Source organism: Theobroma cacao, chromosome 1 (assembly GCF_000208745.1).
Source record: "Theobroma cacao cultivar B97-61/B2 chromosome 1, Criollo_cocoa_genome_V2, whole genome shotgun sequence".
NCBI classification, from domain to species: Eukaryota; Viridiplantae; Streptophyta; class Magnoliopsida; order Malvales; family Malvaceae; genus Theobroma; species Theobroma cacao.
The window spans coordinates 16,129,643-16,135,815 of NC_030850.1; positions in this window are offsets into that span (position 1 = coordinate 16,129,643).

Sequence of the window (6,173 nt, forward strand, 5' to 3'; positions counted from 1 at the left end):
TGAAAACAAGATATTTCAAGATTTTTGAAGTGAGAAGATGAAATAGCACAAGGGTTTATGGAAGGGTGCACCAAAAGCATGAAAATTAGAGCTAGAGAGAGAAAGTTGTGGAAGTTTGAAAATCAAGCTTCCATGGAGTTTGAAGAAACGTGAGAAAGGAGAAGGGAAGAAGAAGACCAGCTGCTGGAAATTCAAGAAGGTGCTAGAAATTCCTAGATATTTATAGGCCAACTTATCCATTCTCATAAAATTACCAAATTGCCCTTCCACCAATTAACTTACTCTTCTTTAATCTTTTATGCAATCTTTTTGCTCTCTTAACACTGGGACAAGATCCATAATGGTCTAAACATGCTCGGGTTCATAAAAACTTAAAATTTTAACCCGAGGTGAAAAATGACCATTTTGCCCCTGTTATATAAATTATTGAAACTTCTAGTTTTCTTCGTGTTTTCATCAGCACACATCATTTATACTATCTTATGCCTATTTAGGCCTTAAAATATCATAAAACTTTCTTCTGGAAGCTTATTAGAGAAAATAACGAAACTACCCCTAGCTCATATTATTACATCTATACTTAGTTACAAGCCTATAGAAGTTGGGGTATCACATATAATGAAAAATAGAGTATCAATCCCATACTGAAATTAACACAATTCAATCTTATCCAAACAACCAATTTTTAAAACTTTTAAAAACTAAAGCAATTAAAACTAATAACAAGAATCGCAAATTAACTCGATAAACTCAATCAAACAAAAGCCTAGAACCACAATATCCCCTTAACACTTCATTTGAATCTCTTCTACTCTCTCTTCACTTACTAGACAGTTGAATTGTTAACCTAGAGTTTTAATGTATTTATAAGTCTCTTTCGATGTTCTTATAAAAATATCTCTCTTAACCAATCTACTATATTCCTAAGTAAATTGCAATTAAGAAAGACTTATTAAACTTAGACTATAATTTTGGCTACATATAACATGTAAGTGTATTTTCACCCCACACGTGAATCAAATCAATCATCTCATCTAATTGATATTGAATATATGTTATTTCATCCAAAGCTTACACTAAACTCTCTTTTCTAGCTCCGTATAGGTTACCCTATCTATCTAATTAGTGATTAGACAATTATACGCATTAATCATAAGAAATAACTCACACTATCAATCATAAGCAATAAAGAGTATTAAAAATTCTAACTATATGTTGGGTTCAATTGCAATTCTATATAAGAAATTTAGTTCTTCATAACTACTAAAAACATCATCCAAAAAAATTGAACCATCAACATAAAACAAAAAAAGTAAAAAGAAAACTAACATTTTTCAAGTCTTCAATCTTCAAGAGTTTTTCCTCGCTTTCTTTCTTATTTGACAGCCCTTTTTCTTAAGAGAAAACCTATCTTAATTGTTTCCTTCAAGTGCTCTAAAAGTGGCTTTAAATAGGGCTTGGAATCCTACTCGAATTAAACTTCTAGAATTTTCTTTGCCCGAGATATCGTGTCGGTGCCACAACGACACTCCCTCAACACCGCAACACCGAGCTCTCTGTTTGGTCTAGTTGTGCATTCCTCTTCAAGGCATCGTGGCACTCATGCATCCATGGCCACACTGCCCACTATTCTGTCTTGTCTTGTCTTCTTTACTGCACTCCTTCAAATTGTGATGCAATATTCTCCTTCTTCCAAGCTGAATTGGGAAAAGTAGTAAACATGAAAGTTATGGCCCTTTCTCTTAGCTTTCCATTGGCTTAATAATTACGTTAATTGGATTTATAGAATGAGAGTTATGCTTGAAATATTGAAACATATGCAAAAGAAGCATGGACCTTTTGTGCACTTTTCTTTAACAATTGAAGCCCTTTTCATTTGCACACCTACAAAAAAGCAACAAACTAATCAATAATAACTAAACTAAAAGCAAATTATCATCAAACTACAATAAAATAACTTAAATTAAATCAAGCACTCGAGTATTTGGCTCATTGCTTGTTGCATAATCCCCCTGCCTAAAGAGTAGGGTTCGAATTCCCCCTTCCCCAATTATAAAAAAAAAACCTTAAATTAAATCAACCCAACATGATTTGCTAAACTACGATAAATAAATAATAATATCTAACTCCTAAACAGAAATCTCAAGAACTTAACCAATTTTATACTCAAAATGTGACAAAATAACTCTATAACATAGAATTATCCAATTCAAACTTAATTTATGCAAAAAGATAAATAATTATACCTATTATCGAATCAAACAATTAAGAAAATATTTATATTTATTTATTAATACCATAAATCTTTTACACTTAAACATTTGGCTTATTAATAAGTATATGTATCATCCACTCAAAGATTTGTATTTTTCAATTTTTTTTGTTCAATTTATTCCCTAAACACCTTAATTTTGTTCAATGTTAGTCCTTGTACTATACATTTTTTTTCAATTTAATCCCTATGACGTGACCAAAACTTTTTTTTTGAAAATTTTTTTTCGTAATCTACCACGTCATCATGTCAGTGCCATGGGACATTGCCATGTCATCATGTTAGTGCCATGTGGCACTGCCACGTCAACATGTAAAAATTGTCGTGGTATTGCTCTTAGCTTTAAAATTATTATAGTTTTGATTATGACAAAATGATCAAATTTGCTCGAACATTATTTGATTGATCCTTGACAAGTTCTTGAAATGATTTAACTCTCATACATTTGTTCTTACATAGTTACAAGCTTGAGTCTTGAAGTTAATGATTATATCTATAAGCTTGTATGACTTAGTTGTATGAGTGTTTATGATTTCCATTCATTAAAGTCTTATTTAAAGATTAATGAAAAATCTAGATGCACTCATTAAGGGGGAATTTTAAATATCTTTTTTAATTATGACAAAAAAAGAGAGAAAGAAGACTAAGTTAAATAGAATTTGATAGATCTTCATATTTAATTTATGTATGTGATGTTTAGTTATGGTTTTGCTGAATATTATCTGCTAGTTATTCAATATATCTAGATTAGCTACTGTAGATATTGTAAATATTTTATTACAAATCTTTAAAGAAAACTAGATGCATTAACCAAGGGAGAGCAACTCATTATTTATAAAGATTTGAAGCATTCATATTGAACATAGATATTGCACTCTTAATTTAAGAGTGTTTAATCATCATTAAAAATAAGAGAGAGAAAATATTGACTTCATGCGCTTTTGATGATAACAAAGCATTTTCATTCATTGGTGTCTAATTATATTATTTAAGTGTGCAAGAGAAAGCTTAAATTCATTAATATATTTGGTATTTGAAAGCAAGTCAAGATGCTAGTTCAGTTACAAGATGGGTTAATTGGTTAAACAAACAATGAAGAAAAAGCTTTAATAAAGACAGATTAGTCTTAACCAATTAACACCAATCCTTAATCAATTAAAGCAATTATGGGCATTATATTAAATACAGATAGAAAGGTCTTAATTGGTTAACACAAGGTTTAATCAGTTAAGCGGGTGTTGGATGCAAAACAAAAGCCTTTTAATCGGTTAAAGGAAAGGAGTTAACTAGTTAAAGTGTCAAGAAGCGCCAAAATTTAAATTCAAAATATTGTTGATCGTCCTAGGCACCAAACCAAGAGATTTAAAGTTGAAGAATTCTTAATTGGTTGGAGCCCATTTTAATTAGGTAAGGGAGCATTAATCTATTAAAAGGAGGTTAACTAAAAACAGTGCTTGAAGGTGCTTGAAAATAGAAAGTAATTAATTAGTTACAATTGTCGTTAATTGGTTAACATAGAGAAACAATGTGCAAGTCAAAGAAGACTTAATCAGTTAAACCCTATTTTTAACCGATTAATGAAGCACAGTTGCATATTTGAATTCAAGCACAAGAGGACAAATAATAGTAAAAAATGACTAGTTTCTATTTCCAATAGCCAGAAGAGATTTTTCAAGTATTTAAATCTTTTCTAATAGTAAAAAATCACATAAAGAAGCCATCCAAAGTGATTTTGAGCGTAGAAGACCAAAACCTTCTTTTTACACTTGTATTTCACTCTTATCCTTTGAAAAAGTGTTTGAACTTAACTTTGTACATCTTAGATCAGGTAGGTGATTAATTGTACTTCATCTTTTCTTTATTTCTTGTTTACTTAGAGTGGGAGAGATACTCTAAGGGGTAAATCAAGCTTAGATTAGCTTGGTTGTTATTGTAGGTTTTAACTTAGCCTTAGAAAAGTTAGTTTTGGGTTTTGGTTAATCCCAGGTAAAACCATTGTTAAAGGTTGTGGCTGAGCTTATGAAAAGTCATTGTAAAAGCTTTAATTACACTGATTTTAGTGAATTGATTTGAAAATCCTTGATTGAGATATCAAAGTAGTGGATGTAGGTCAAGGGGATTGAACCATTATAAATCATTATGCTTTGTCTACTTTCTTTTATTTTTCTTTTATTTTTAACTCTTAAATCACTCCTCCAACAAGTTTTAAACTTCCATTATCCAATTCCCTCAATTTGCTTTTAACTTGGAAAGAATTTTTATGTTATTCTGAAAATGCTATTCACCCCGCTTTAGCACTATCTTTAGGACAAACAATTACTATGTCAGCAAATTTACCACATCAATGCTGACGTCATCACCTCTAACGCTAAATATTAATGACGTAAAGGGGAAAGACTAAATTATTCCAATTCTCAAAATCAATGGACTAAATTGACCAATTTTTTAGTACAATGACTAAATTGATGAAAATGCATGGGTACAAGAACCATTTGGGTACTTTGACCATACTTGTACTATAAATACATTGAAAGTGAATGCAATTGAGTAGGCCTTTGTGAGACCTCGACCTTTATAGGCTTGTAACTAGGCATAGACGCAATACACGAGCAGGGGTAGTTTCATCATTTTCTTAGTAAGCCCCTAAAAATAGGTTTTTTTAAATAATATTATGGCCTAAGTAGGCCTAAGGCATAAATGAGTGATGAAAATAAGGGTAAAATGACAAAAGAAATAAAAATGATGATGATTTCCACAGTATGGGCAAAATGGTCATTTTTCACATCGGGTCAAAATTTTTAAGTTTTCGTGAACTCGAGCATTTCTAGACCATTATGGACTTTGTTTCAGTGTCAAAATAGTAAAAAGATTGTAGAAAGGATTGGAGGAGCACAAGTTAACTTGTGAGGGCATTTTGGTAATTTAAGTGGAGTGGATAAGTGTGAGACCTTGACCTTTATAGACTAGTAGATAGAAGTACACGCGACATCCCTGATTAGTGGTAATTTTGTCATTTCCTTAGTGAGCCCATAAAAGTAAGATTTTAAACAATATTATGGCCTAAGTAGGCCTAAGGCATTAATGAATGATGAAAATATGGGTAAAATGACAAGAAACAAAAATTTTGATGATTTTCACGGTAGGGGCAAAATGGTCATTTTCACCTCGGGTTAGAAATTTAAGTTTCATGAACCTGAACATTTTTAGACCATTATGGACCTTGTCTCAATGTCAAAAGAGTAAAAAGATTGCATAAAAGATTAGAGGAGAATAAGCTAATTTGTGGAGGGGTATTTTGGTAATTTAAGTAAAGTGGATAAGCTTGGGCTATAAATATCCCTTTCTTCCAGCAGCTTCTACATTCTCTAGCAGCTTTTCTTCTTCTTCTTCTTCTTCTTCTCTTTCACGTTGCCTCCCAACCTCCATGAAAGCTTGATAAGAAAGCTCTACAACTTTCCTCAAATAGCTCCAAATTTCATGCTTTTGATGCACCCTTTCCATAAACCCTTGTGCTCTTCCATTCTCTCACTTTAAAACCCCTGAAAAATCTTGTTTTCATACTCTCTCTCACTAGTTAGGTGTTTTAAAGAGAGAAAGAGGAAGCTTTACAATAGTTTAGAGAATTGTTGGAAAGAATTTCAAAGTTTTAAAGCTATCAAGGTGAGTAGTAAATTTGAGTTGAAATTTTAGTGTTGAGAATGACTAGAGATTTGATTTGTGAATATTTTATAGTTGAGATTGTTAATTCACTTTAGAATGATAGGATAGTGAAAATGGATAGCCATTTAATGGCTATTTGAAGTAAGCTAAGAGAAAGCTTTTGGACTCTATAAGTATGTGAATTAACATAATTGTGATGTTAATGTGATGATAGGTTCCAACGAAGCCACACAGTCCCAAT